This window comes from Eubalaena glacialis, chromosome 7 (genome assembly GCF_028564815.1).
Source record: "Eubalaena glacialis isolate mEubGla1 chromosome 7, mEubGla1.1.hap2.+ XY, whole genome shotgun sequence".
Taxonomy (NCBI): domain Eukaryota; kingdom Metazoa; phylum Chordata; class Mammalia; order Artiodactyla; family Balaenidae; genus Eubalaena; species Eubalaena glacialis.
The window spans coordinates 65645717-65661103 of record NC_083722.1 but is presented as its reverse complement, the minus strand read 5'-3'; positions in this window follow the sequence as shown (position 1 = coordinate 65661103).

The following is a 15387-nucleotide window of genomic DNA, read 5'->3' as shown; positions in this document are numbered from 1 at the left end:
CATAACCCAAGATGTCAGTTAAAGGGAGGGAAGAGTGTACATGTTCACAAAGATGAAAATACATCTGTATAATATATGACCTTGGTCAAGTGTGCATCCCTTTTCTTTGAAATCTGCTCTTTTTAATATGTAAAGTTCTTGTATATAGGAAATGCTCAAGTGTCAGTTTTAGCCTAAACATTCCGGGGTAAGCTCCTGCTTATAGGGAATCAGGAGTATAAGGGAGAGAATACAAGATGTAATATCTATTTGCTCTGGCAATATAGATAGAGCAAACCATTAAAAGCAGAGAGAATGGAGAAAGCACATGGAAAAGTTAGCTGTGTTCAGCATTCACTTCGGTGGTGGTAGCACCATTGGTTTTGTAGCTCTGAGAGTACAGTGTGTGTGATGTAGGAGAGCAAATGTGTAATTACGAATATTCCAATCTATCATCTTCTGTATCCTTGAGAACCAGGATTCTCTATATGGAAGAAAGGAAACAACAGAGAGAAGATGAAAGAAGTTAAGCAAAAATCCCGCACTCACGAATTTGAAATAAAAGTATTAGCATGAACTCAGGGTATTTTCATTTAGCTTCCTAACTCTGCTGAAGAGGTCTAGAAATCATGACCAACCTGTTAGAAATGAGCACCCCTAGCACCCAAACTATGGCCTTGAAACACCATACACAAAACAAACACACAACACAAAACAAACATTTTCTGTTAAAAGAAACCAGGGCTTCTTGGAGAAATGGATGATTCCAGGGGCAGGATAGAAAATGTACTAGATGAGTCTGGAACATCTTGCCATGTCAGAAAGTTAAGGAAGCTATCAAAGCTCTCAAAGATTAACAAGATTGTGTTTCTAAGGACTTGACGAGGCACAGGCCATAGATGAGAGAATTTACACGGTAATAAAAAGATATAATGGTAATAGACAGAAACATTCAAATATGTTAAGTCATCAGTAAATCCATGATGAAATGTTACTAAAAGGAAACAAGTCACCTCTGGAGCATGATAGAGAACAAACTCTTTTTAAAAAGTAGTAAATTGAACCAAATAATTTCCCTGCTTTTTCTTATAAAGATGGAACCACTAGGTAACCAACTAGTTGATGAGGGGAAGTTTCTCTGTATGGAAGTAGCTACCCAGCTAATACATAAAAGAATAATAGATTTAGAATGTCACCACTCTGCACTTCCCAATGAACTAATGCATGCAGCATCAAAGGCTAATAATACCACAGAAGGAAAGGTGAGCAGATATTATGTGCCTCCCAATGCAAAAAGACATTGCCGCCTATGAAATTATCTTGAAAAAAAAAGAACCTGAATTGGACCGTCTCAAAATTCAGAGAACAGAAGACAGTGACAAATTACACTATAGGGATGCCATCAGCAAAATCCAATCTATGGGAAACTTTAGAGCAGGGGTCCCCAACCCGCAGGCCACGGATCGGTAGCCTTCCGTGGCCTGTTAGGAACCGGGCCACACAGCAGGAGATGAGCGGTGGGCGAGCAAAACTTCATCTGTCTTTACAGGCACTCCCCATCGCTTGCATTACCGCCTGCGCTCCACCTCCGGTCAGCATTATGGTGAGTTGTATAATTATTTCATTACATCTTACAACGTAATAATAATAGAAATAAAGTGCACAATAAATGTAAAGAGCTTGAATCATCCCAAAACCATCCCCCACCCCCGGTCCGTGGAAAAATTGTCTTCCACGAAACCGGTCCCTGGTGCCAAAAAGGTTGGGGACCGCTGCGTTAGAGGACAAATGATTCAATTTCTTCAAACTGCAAAACGAAAAAGGGAGGTGGTGGAAACCTGTAGTTTAAAAGATTTCAAAGACATTTATTTTTAAGAAGCAAGCTAAATTACTGCATATAAGGATGCACATTTTGGAGTTAAAACCATAAAGAAAAGCAACAAAGAGCTGTGATTACACAGGGCACAAAAGTGCTGCCAAAATAGATGGCAAAGGTCTATTTCTCGACCTGGGTAATGATTGCAAGGGTATTTGTTTTATAATTTATTAAGCTACATTTTATGTGGATTTTCTGTTCCTGTTTTACAACCAAAAAAGTAGTGGGAAAAAGAGATTCACGTGATCAACGGGGTTCACATCGTTTGTCAGAGAAAAAATCTCCTAGAAAACAGTAAGAAAAAGACAGTCAACATAAGAGAAAAATGAGCAGAAGACTTGAAGAAGCACTTCACAGAAAGAGAATATCCAAATAGCCAATAAGCAAGACAAGTGCTGAAGCGAAATACAAATTAAAACCACAATTAGATACTGCTACATGCCCACCAGAATATATTTTAAGTGTTGGCAGAGATGTACAGGGACTCTGAAATTGCTGGTGGGAATGTAAATTGGTACAACTGCTTTGAAAATAATTTGGAATTATCTGATAAATTTAAGGACACACATCCAGTGAGAGCTGCGAAATGTTCAACAGACAGCTCTCTGGAAGCAAAGCCCTAATTTATAGTGTTTGCTGATTTCCATGGTGTAAAAACTAGGAAGAGATGAGTCTTTTTTAGAAATATAATTAATTGCAAGTGTATATAATTTAGTGTTTAATAAGAGCTGTGTTAATTACAAAATTCCTGAAAATTTAATGTTTGGCTTCATGGGCCAGCATGAGCTACGGCGTATATATTGCCATGGCCACAGCCCATGACCCAGAAATTCCACAACACCCTAGAAAACGTGTTCATATGTGCACATACAGAAACATAGTCTTGTCTGTGACTGTTCAAAACTGGAAATAACCTACTATCCAATAATAAATGGATTCAATAACTTTGGTATGGTCATACAATGAAGTTTAGTATACAGCAATGAAAAAAGCCTGGAGTTACATGGAACAGTATAGATGAACTTTTAAAACAATGTTGAGTAAAAAGTAGACACAAAAGAATACATCATTACAACTCGGTTAATATAAAGTTGAAAAGCAGGCAATGCTATAGTGTTTAGAGACATACACATAGGTAACGAAACTGTAAAAGCAAGGCAAGGGGCTTCCCTGGTGGCACAGTGGTTGAGAATCTGCCTGCCAATGCAGGGGACACGGGTTCGAGCCCTGGTCTGGGAAGATCCCACGTGCCACGGAGCGACTAGGCCCGTGAGCCACAACTACTGAGCCTGCACGTCTGGAGCCTGTGCTCCGCAACAAGAGAGGCCGCAATAGTGAGAGGCCCGCACACCGCGATGAAGAGTGGCCCCCACTTGCCGCAACTAGAGAAAGCCCTCGCACAGAAACGAAGACCCAACACAGCCAAAAATAAATAATAAATAAAAATAAATAAATTAAAAAAAAAAAAAGACACAGTAGGAAATGGCCAAAGGTCTCAGCTAAGGAACTCACAATCAAGGAGGTGGGCTTTAGTTAGTTGGACCTTCTTAAAAAAAAATTAAAAAAAAAGCAAGTCAAGAAAATGCTGTAGAACACAGGATGGTGACTATCTTTGCTTGAAGAGGCACGGCTGTGTTCAAGGCACATGGGGTATCGAGGGTGCTGAAATGTTGCTTCTTGAACTGATGGTGGCTACCCAGACCTTCACTTAAGCTGAACATGTGTTCCAAATACTTTTCTGTATGTGTGCTGCATTTCTAAATACGTTTCTGGATGTGTGTTGCATTTCACAATTTTTTAAAAAGTTAAAGTGAATAGAAAATTGTCTCCCAGCATAACTTCCAAGGTGCAGCAAAAGTTAGTATCTGAAAGGCACCCTAGAGAAATGCAGAAGGCCCAGCAGAGAGCAAGAATCCGAAACCTGGCCACAGAGCCAGTGGTCATGAGCAAGACTGATTCTCTCCAAATCATTTCCCTTTGCGAAACTGGGCCTCACCACGCACTGGCCCACTTCATGGCATGACCATAAAGATAAAATGTGTTGATGGCTTAAGCACTAGAGAAATACATTCAAGGGAGGCTTGTGATTCAGTGATGAACGTGATGGGCAATGCAGGCGTGAATCTCCGCCCTGCTCCAACCCACTGAGAGGACACCCCTCTGAGCCTCAGGGTCCTGATCAAGTATCCTGCAGTGGCAACAAGCCCTTCCTTGTAGGGCTGGTAGGGGGATATTAAACACCATGTCCCATATAGAGCACACTCAGATCGTGATTCTTTAACAAATGTATAACCTGTATTGAGCAAGCATTACATAGGTGTGGGAGACCACAACTATTCTTTTGTCTTCCTCTGTCCCTTCAGACTTCCTACAGTGAGGAGTAATATTCTCCTGAGCCTGGATGAAGACTTGGGCAGGATGAGAATTTTCTGGTCCCTCACAGATAGTCCTCTGTTGCTCTTAGCCATAGATAATCTCGATCACAGAAATTAAAGTGTCTAGCCCCTCGCGATGGTCTTGGTCTCGACAACCGTGGTTGTCAGTTGGCTCTGCACTGTCTCCCCTCTCAGCTCATTCCTGTTCCCAGATGGAAGCCTCCAATGGGAAGAGGGATCCCCTTTCTCCTTGCCCCTCTTTTCCAGCTCACTGCTTTTCCTGTCCCCCTTTGCTTTTCCTCCCTTGCTGGTTGTCTCAGAGAGAAGCAGTGGTCAAAGTCATCTCTCATGGGCTCTGCAGAGCCTCCTCTTGTCCCTGAACCTGAGCAGGTGCATCTATTTTCCAGGTAGTCCTTGAAACTCTTTCCTTAGCCACTGGGCACCCAGCCTCCTCCTCCTAAGGACACCCCATCCTATGAGCTGACCCTACTAGACATGACCAAGACTCCCTCATGTCAGCTCTCCCCTGTATGGTCCCATATGGTGCACGGTGGATGCTGTCCAGTCTCCCGCCTAGACTAGTTCTAGGAGCGCAGACCCACCCCCACCTGGCCAGCCTACTGGCTCCACTACCAAGGCAGAGAGTCAGCTCTTTCCCACTCTGGATCTTCTGGGGTAGCAGGGCGTCAGGCTCCATTTGTGGTTCACTTTAGTTTTCTGAGGCATGGGTCAGGCCTCAGTTCTGGGTCTCCCAACTGGATGGAGTCCAGATCAAACTCCCCAAGTGGTTTCCTGGAAGCCACCCTTGCTGGGCGTATGTCAGAAAATATCTCCTCACAAAGGGAAAGGATTCAGCAGAGCGGCAGCTCTCTCCCTTGAATATCCATTTGAGCCACCATAAACGTTAACTGACTGTTACTTCTAAGGCTCGACCAGTGGCCAGGCATCACGCTGAGTGCCAGGAGAAGAGAGATCAATAAGACACTCTCTTGGCTCTCGAAGAGGAATTGTTCTTCCTCGGGGTCTCTTGAACCCGCCACTTGCTTTTCTAGTGTTTCGCTCTAACACAAGGGCTGTGGAGAGGGCCCTCTGCTTGGTTACCTCCTTCCTGCATGCTCAGCTCTTCCAGATCAGCCTCCCTGAGCCTCGACTCTGACGGTCCCACGATTCCACAACTGCTCAGAAAGGGGATTTCAGGCCCCATGCAACCAACGAACGTGTACTCTGGGCCAGGCACTATTTTCAGCAGGAGGGATACAGCAGGGCGTGGAGGAAGACCCTGGTCCAGCTGCGGGCTGGAACAGACCGACAGTGAACAAGCACACCATATGGCACGTGTTGGAAGCACCAGGAGGAGAATGAAACCGGGGAAGTGCCTGGGAAGTGCCAGGAGGAGAATGAAACCGGGGAAGTGCCTGGGAGGAATATCCCATCTTCCAGTGGTGCCAGTGTTGGAGTTTACCTAAGCCCTGTGATCCTGCAGAGCAGGGAAGGTTAAGGAAACCCCACCCACTCCACTCTTTGTGTTCCAGAAAACTGCCAACTGCAAAGAACCACCGTTTCCCCCATAACTGAGATAAGACTCCCAGGTGCCTCTTATTCACCCATGACAGGGCCAGACTCTCAAAATTCCCTTTCTTTGCCCCATAATTAACTGAACTGTTTGTCCTCACTGATCAATTGTAACAAAATGCTTGTCTACCAAACTTTGGTTCAGCTTCTCTCCTCCCTTTAGGTTCCTGAACTTTGGCCCGCCCTCACCCTGAGCCAGCATACGACCCCCCTGAGAACAGGCTGGCCTCAGGGTCAGACATTCTCCGATCTATCCGATCACACCACCCCGTCATCCCACTAACCCAAACCTGGTTGCTTCTAGCTTTATTTACTCCTCTCTGTAAATAATCTCTTGGAATCAATCCATTGACACCGACTACATCAGCGACGTGTTTATGTGTAATATGTGAAACGACGTACTTTCCCAGTGTGTGAACTACACTACTACCTTATTCTTATTTTATTTATTTATTCTATTCTTATTTTAAAATTTAAATTATATTAATGAAGATGATATAAAACTAAAAGTTCAAAAATAGACCCACAGACATAGAAAACAAACTTATGGTTACCAAAGGGGAAAGGTGGGGAGCAGTAAATTAGGAGTTTGGGATTAACAAATACACACTAATATATATAAAATAGATAATCAACAAGGACCTACTGTATAGCACAGGGAACTCTACTCAATATTTTGTAATAACCTATAAGGGAAAAGAATCTGAAAAAGAATAGATATATAGAGAGATATGTAGATATAGATATATGTATAACTGAATCACTTTGCTGGACACCTGAAACTAACACAATATTGTAAAACAACTATACTTCGGTAAAAAGTAAAATAAAATAAAATAAAAATAAATAAAATTAAAAGTTCATCTTCTCAGTTGTACTACCTACCTTTCAACTGCTCAAGTGTTACATGTGGCCAATAGAGACAAGAGCATTCTTTAGAATATTGAAGTTTATTCATTTAAATACTGAATTAAAGATCATTTGGATTGAAATATTTAAGTATATTGCAAAGCACCTGCCCATATTAAGTTTTTTTGGTGATATAGATCATTCATTCTTTTTCTTTAATATTTATTTATTTATTTTGGCTGCCCCGGGGCTTAGTTGCGGCATGCAGGCTTCTTAGTTGCGGCATAGGGACTTCTTAGTTGCGGCATGCATGCAGGATCTTGTTCCCGGGCCAGGGATCGAACCCAGGCCCCCTGCATTGGGAGCACGGAGTCCTACCCACTGGACCACCAGGGAAGTCCCTAGATCATTCATCTTTGAACTGTGTATATAAATCATGGTACTGGGTGTACACATTGTACATACAGTGGTTTCCTATCCCTTTGATGTTTACTGTGTTTTTGCTGTTTCCCAAGAATCCAAGCGCTCATCTGCTTTTAGTATAATTTTCCCATCTGTGAAATGGAGGTAACAATACTATTAACTATCTCATAAATTTAAATGATATAGTGAATATAAACAACTTAGAATAGTACCTGACACATAGAAAATACCCAATGAATATTATGCATGTTTAAATTACAGTAAATCAACTATACTTCAATTAAAAAATAAACTTAAAAACGAACTTTTTGCCCAACTCTGGAGGCACTTGTAGATCTTATGGTCACAGTGTTCTCTCCATTGTAATAGTCTCTTTCCCCCCTTGCAATAATCCTTTTGAACAGAAGTCTTTCCTTGCTAAGTCCAGATGTTTTTCTTATTTGGCTTGGTCAGGGAGAGTCTCTTTCCGCAGGAACATTTCAGCAGAGATGTGGGGAAGTCAGGGCGTGGAGCTGATCGATTCTGGTGGGAAGAGACATTCCAGGCAGGGGGAGAGCAAATACAAAAGCCCCAAGGAGAGAACACACTTAGCATGTTCAAGTGACAATGAGAAGGCCAGTGGGTTAGAGCATCACAAGGAAGAAGAAGGTGATCAAATATTAGGGCAAAGGGATGCCAGGGACATGATTATGCAGAGCCTGTGGAACATCAGAAGGACTTGGGATTTTATTTTAAATGGGACGGGTACCCAGTGGAGGATTTGGAGGCAGAGACAACTTGCATTTTACTGAACCAACTTGACTACTGTATGAAAAATAGTGGGGCAAAATTAGAAGTAGGGGAATAAGTTAGGTTTTTTACAGTAGTTTGACAAGAAAGATGGTGGCCTAACTAGGGGACAGAAATGGTGGAGATCATGAGAAATGGTGAGATTTGGGATGCTTTTAAGGAAAGCAGACCGAGTTTGCTGATGATTGGATGGGGGTGGAGAAGTGGGCCGGTGAGAGAGAGGATCCCAGAATGAGTCTAAGGTTTTTGACCCGAGTAACTAAAGTTATAGAGTTGTCATTTACTGAGCTGATGAAGCTATGGGAGAAGTGGGGGAATCAAGGGTTATATTTGGGGCATGTGAATTTAAAATGTCAATTAGATATTATCTTAGCTGGGACAGAGCCCAAGGCGAGGACCTATGTGTAAGTCGTTTACTTAGGAGATGCAGGGGCCAGTGGTAAGAATACGGAGGGTGAGACCAGGATGGAAGAGAGGCCAATAAAAAGGTGTGCTATCCACTGCTATATATAAAATAGATAACTAATTAGAATCTACTGTATAGCACAGGGAACTCTACTCAATACTCTGTAATGACCTATATGGGAATAGAATCTAAATTCAATCTAAATCTATGGATATTTGTATACGTATAACTGATTCACCTTGCCGTGCAGCAGAAACTAACACAACAGGGGCTTCCCTGGTGGCGCAGTGGTTGAGAATCTGCCTGCCAATGCAGGGGACACGGGTTCGAGCCCTGGTCTGGGAAGATCCCACATGCCGCGGAGCAGCTAGGCCCGTGTGCCACAACTACTGAGCCTGCACGTCTGGAGCCTGTGCTCCGCAACAAGAGAGGCCGCAATAGTGAGAGGCCCGCGCACCGCGATGAAGAGTGGCCCCCGCTTGCCACAACTAGAGAAAGCCCTTGCACAGAAACGAAGACCCAACACAGCCATAAATAAATAAATAAATAAAATTTAAAAAAAAAACTAACACAACATTGTAAATCAACTATACTTCAATAAAAATTAATTTTTTTAAAAAAAGGTGTGCTATCAAGGTAGCTGCCATGTGCGATGATGGTTCAAATTTTCAGAGATACCTGAGAAAATATACCAAATGCCCCCAGGATCGTCTGCCTGAAGGGCAGGAGGCAGGAACATTTTTTCCACTAGCTCCCCACCCCTGCTGGCTGAGAGTTTCTCCAGGCATGCTAACATCACTGCACTTTCTAGCTGCCCGTGCCCTGAATGAAGCCAGCTGTGTGCTGTGGGGCACTGGAGGAATCCCTGGGGCAGGAAGGGAAAACTCTTGGTGACTGGTCTCTGCTAAATGAGTCGAACCCTGCAAGGAACTGTTTATCCCAGCCACTTGATCAAAGGCATGGACAAGGGGCTTCGAAGCAGGACATTGGGCTGGAGATATGAAGTCATCAGTGTATATGTAAACATGTAATATCCTCTTGAGTGGGAAAAAGGCTAAATAGGAGGAACACTTCCCTGTCACACTTCAAATCAAACCATTTAGACAACCATCCACTCTATCCATTGGTGAGCTTGATTTTGACATAGTAGCTACCAGCAGAGCCCCCTCCTCTCTGAGGTTTTCCCATATTGGAAAGGGAAATGGGAATTCCCTCCTCCACAAATGATATAATAGACTACAATGTTGGCTCTAATTCAACTGGAAAATTTGAGAGGCATAAATACAAGCTCCCTTACAGAGATGCTAGAACACGGGCACATGCACCACAGACATCCTTAGACAAGTGTGCAGCCCCATGCAGAAGCAGGAGAATAAATTTTTGCTTGCCTCGCTCTCTCTCTCAGACCATAGGTGACGGTCTCCTGAAGAATGGCCACTTGGAAGTGCGGGCAACTCAGCAGCAAGCAGTGGAAACACTTAGGAAATGACTGATTCACAGCACTTTTAAATTACTTAGCTTCCCCTGCCTCACAGTAGTAAAATGAAGAGGTTAGACTGGATGATTTCTGAGGTCCTGTTCTGCTGACAAATTCCCATTGTGTTCCATTTTGGACTTATTACATTGAGTAATTGACTTCATCTGACTCAATGACACAATCAAAGGCTCTTAAAGAGCATGGAGTTCCTGGAGCCAGAGTAAAGAGCCGTGCGTCATCCTCGGCTGCTCTGGATCTGGGGCCCTCTAGTGGACAGAAAGTTAATTGAGTTTCCAAGTCCGGGCTTTTAATATCTGAAGTAAAATATTTGGGACCCATCGGCCAGTTTTGAAATCTTTGATTCTTTTTCCCCCTAGAGGTAAAACAGGATTATAGATTTGTTTTTCTTACATTTAAAGCGTTCCAATATGTTATTCTCTGCTGAATATAAGATTGGGTGATATTCCTGGATGGAAGATTCACAATCTAAAGTCGAATAAGAAGCTACCCCTGGTGAAAATATTGGAAATACTTAGGAGAAAGAAAAGCGACCATGTCTTGGGAGAAGACCATGGTTATTCTTGCATTATTTAGCCATTTATTTCAAGATGGCAAAAGAACATTTCCTGCTATCATGGCAGAACAGAAGTCTTTCCTTTTATCCCCTTTGTTCCTTCATCCTCACTTTTAGTTACAGAGGGGTTCTCTTACCAAGAAAAAAAAAATTACTTTAAGTATCGTAAACAGAGGAATATAATGCAGGGGTAGAAGAATTGCGAAAACAAACAGGGTTTGATGAGGTGCCCAGAGATCAGTAAAAACAGAAAGGCACTGCTACTCTGAGGATGGGGTGTAAAGGGACCTCAAGGCACCTGGCTGAAACTACACCCCAGTGAGCCTGCCCAGCAAGAGATGGAGGCCCAGAGGAGATGCAACTGCTGTCTCATAGACAGACTGAAGCAGAGGAAGATCCGGGGAAACGTCTCCCTTCTCCATTCTCCTACCAATGTCCTTCATTGACCAAATCTCACCCATGATCCAGAAGCATGGAAAACACAGGCTGAGGGGCTAGCCCCTGTGATTCAGAGCAGGGCAGAGGCAGAGAGTGGAATTTCTCTGAGTTCAAACTGTCCAAGAACTGGCACAATAAAGAGTAGAAGTTATGATGTCAACACTGATAAATATTAGCCATAGAGAGGTTTGTAGACCATGGATCTATAGGGCTAGCTTCATGGGCACACAACCTGTGTAGTTGCACAGGGTGCCACACTTAGTTTAATACTCTGCTGTCTCTGTCTTGAAATCCTTAATTTTTAACAAAGGGCCTCCAAAAAGTACATTTTCATTTTGTACTAAGCCTCACAAATTGTGTAGCCAGTCGTGTGCATTAATCATCTACAACTTATAGCTGTAGAATGCAGAGAATGTGGCTCTGCTGTCATCTTTCCAGCATAGAGCTAGGACCTGCCATGCACAAGGGACATGGTTGAAGCAGTGATCCTGAAGCTGACTTCAAGGGCTAAGCAGTAGTGTCGATCAGGATCCAGGGACAAGGGGAAAGGGGTAGAAAATTAAAAGGGGGGGAGGGGAACTAGAAGAGAAGGGACTCCCAAAGGGCTGACTCTGAGTGGACTGAGATGCAGTCCAATAGATATGGGTAAATATTCTGCTCCATATTCTGGACTCCCAAGTGTATGAGATCTGCCACCAGGAAGATTGAGTCTTTTCTGATAAACAACTGTGCCTGCCCTTTCCAGACACTGCCAAGTACAATAGTAGGATTATGATAATCATTTCACAGAAGAAAACTTGTATAAACACACCTAATCTCCTCAAGTTTTCAGTGAAAGCAGTTTGGTATGAGGAATTTTAAAACTGTAATAAAGATTATAATTTTCTTATTCAGAACACTCAGGGAGCTTGATTTTGCAATTTCCTATGCTACTAAGCTCTTCCCATTTCTCTTTTATGCATTGCTCAACAGTTACGGGCTTAAGTCTTTAAATTCCTGGGCCTATAGCCGACCTTAAGACCATCAGTTTTTATTAAGACCAAGGAAGCTGGACTCTTGAATTTTTATTTTTATTTTACCAAGATCTTGGTAACAATGTTTATTTTGAAGGTAGAAAATGTCAGAATTATATAGGATTTATCTTTCAATATAGAGGTTTTTATTCAACAAATCTAGTTATTGTTTACAATCTGCTAGGCATTGTTCAAAGTGCTTTACAAATATTAGCACATTTAATTCTCACGAGAACTCCTTAGAACTCCACCTTCTATAGCATCTTCAACAAGGAACAATAAACTTGTATAGAAATTACAGGACAAAGGAAAGCAGTTTTAGGTGTCTAAGGGTGGCAAATTGCAAGAAGGTAAACATATAGGAGGAAACTAATAGAGTAAGTTTTATTTGCAGATTCCTCTAGTGCCATCTCCAAGCTTATAAGAGTCTAGAGTCATCTCCAGTAAAGGAGAATTTATATCTTGCCTCCACACAGAATTGAGGGAGGGTAGAGAGTTTTTCCTGCATTTCCTGCTGCTTAATTGCCTTCAGCTCAAAAAAATGTTTATGTCGAAGAGGCATAGCTTGGGATGACATATTCCGGTTTCCTTCAGGAGGTGCTCTTATTTCATTTTACAAATGAGGAAACTGAGGCACAAAGTGAACTTGGAATCAGCATGTAGCCTAAAATCCCTAAAATAACTTTTTCTAAATTCTGTTATTCTTAAACTGTCTTCCCTTTTACTGGAGGTATTCACAAGCAGAAAGAAACAAAGTTTCTAGATCTTTTACACCTCCTTTACCTCAGTTCTATTTTCTAGATGCTCCTCAGGATATTCCACTCATCCAAACTTCCACAGTACTCACACTCTCTGCACCATACCTACCATCCTTGAATGCATAACACACATTGTGTTCAAAATCACCAACTTCCTCTTTAAACACACAAAATGCAAAGATTAAAAGAAGGTACCAGAACTTCCCTGGTGGCTCAGTGGTTAAGAATCCGCCTGCCAATGCAGGGGACCAAGGAAGCTGAACTCTTGGTGGTGGGTTCAATCCCTGGTCCAGGAAGATCCCACATGCTGCGGAACAACTAAGCCCCTGCACTGCAACTACTGAGCCTGTGCTTTAGAGCCTGCGAGCCACAACTACTGAGCCCACGTGCCACAACTACTGAAGCCCGCGTGCCTAGAGCCCGTGCTCCACAACAAAAGAAGGTACCGCAATGAGAAGGCCGTGCACCGCAACAAAGAGTAGCCCCCGCTCCCTGCAACTAGAGAAAGCCTGGGCGTAACAACGAAGACCCAACACAGCCATAAGAAAAGAAGAAAAAAAATAAGGTACCTGCCCTGAGGGGGACATACAAGTAAACAGTTGAAAGTGACGAGTTTGCAGGCAGAAGCACCTGACCCCTCCAAGTGTAAGGAGAAAGTTAGGCGGGAAGCTTCCTTGAGGGGTGATCCTTGCACTGAATCTTGGAGGGGAAAATGTACTTCACCAAGCAGACAAGCAAAGGAAGAATTTCCAGGACCAGCATGTAGAGAGGCAGGCTGTTGGGGAAGCTAGTAAAGTAGCCTTGTTCAGGCTTCAGAGGCGGCACCAGGCCTCTCACTGACCGGACAATGATGCTAAAGCTGGCTGCATGCCAAACTGCTGAGCTACACCCAGGCCAGCAGGGGTGGCACCAGCACACATCTTAAACCACTAGATAAGATAGAGTCAGTCATGGGACTTCTTGCACCTTGAGGGTCTGGCCAGCCCCCGGGATCCAGAACATTCCAAAACTTACCAGAGCTGCAAATTTGCACGTAGGCTGATTGTTATCATCCTGCGGCCTTGTGCTAAAAGCTGTGCTCCTTCGAGTGGCAAACTGAAGTCTTACCCATAGGGTGGATGCACCACCGGGACCTTCCCAACTGGGACTCCAGATTGCTGTTCAAGGGGCTTCCCAGCGTTGCTTGGATCTGGATGTAGGTGCTTCCCCAATTTGGAGATGTATAAACCTCTGTCTTTACTATTCTCTCTTAGTTAGTTATACTATTCTTTTCTTAATTAGTATACTGTAATTTGTTAATTCAATAAACTCTCTCTAAATTCTTGTTTAACTGAGTGTAGAGTGGTTATTTTGCCAGCTAATCCTATGAACCTTGAAACCAAAAGTAAGGCTTTCAGCAAAACACAGACATTGAACAATTCATCTCAGGACTTAATGAAGCTCAGGTTCTTTATGTCTCACCACAGAAGGAATTCAGTGAGGAACAAAGTGGTAAGAAGTGGATTTATTAGTATAGGATGCTTGTGGATTTGTTAGTATAGGATGGATTAGTGTAGGTTGCTTGTGAAGGATACAAGCGGGCAGGCAAGAGAGCTCTGCCCTGATAACTAAGTGGGCTACATTTTTATAATCAAAGGAAAAGTAGAGAGGGGGAGAAGACCACCTTCTTCCTCATTCTTTGAGGAGACAGCAGGCTTACATCATTAGCTCCTCCTTCACGTCATGGGGCTATTCAAATCAGCATAAGAGTGGTAACATACAGTAAAATATGTTAAATCATCTCAGGTTTCAGTATAATGAGGGTCTTCTACTTTGGAATGTCACCTTTCCGCTCTATTCCTGTCCTTGGTACGTGCAGAGGTGCATGTCCTAAGGATCATTATCTTGCTGACCTCGACCAGCAGGACGCAGGTCTCATTTTTTCACTTAATGGCCTGGGGCATATCTCGTGCTTTTGCTAGGGGAAACACTGACTGAAACTGCCCACCCTGGCCAGGCAAAGACAGTAACAATTTGCATGAGTTATTTTAGGACAGGAGATCCTGGTAAGGAACACGGAACTAACAAGCCACCACCAACCGGAAGAATATGGGAAAGGTCAAAAGGAGAGAGGAGACTCCAGTCCACATGTCCTACCAACCTCCCAGAATCCTCCTCGCTGGAATCCATCTTGGCTGAGTGATGTGCCCACCACCAGAAAGGACCCTGAGTCAGAATGATTGGCCAGAAACAACCCAGAAACTAATCCCATCACCATAAAACCTGAGACTGTGAGCCACGTGGCAGAGCAGTTCTCCTGAGTTCCCTTACCTTTCTGCTCTCCACCTGGGCACCCCTTCCCAATAAAGTCTCTTGCTTTGTCAGCATGTGTGTCTCTTCGGACAACTCATTTCCAAGTGTTAGACAGGAGCCCACTCTCGGGGCCTGGCAGGGGTCCCCCTTCCTGCAACACTTTTATTGCATGGTTTCATTGTTAAGCAGGCCTGTCTTGTTTCACAATGTTCTGATTACTTTCTTGAGTGGTCATTAACTTACAGTGGTCTCCCAAAGTTCCTTCTCTATCTATAATCCCCTAGTGGGATTTCTAAAGCTACCTGTGTAACTATCCTACTCTATCCCTATCAGCATGATGGATCATATGGAATCTAGGGAACTTCAGTAGTAGTCCAATGTGGTTTAAGTGCAGGCAGGCAAGGGTATGTGTGCTGTTAAAAGATAGCACCCCCCCCAATTAAAATTGTTACTGAACTTGACTCTGCTCACCCACAGCACAGCAAAGCCAATTTACTGACACCATGTTGTAGTGAAGGAAAGTACAGCACTTATTTGCAGGGCACCAAGCAAGGAGTACAGGCAGC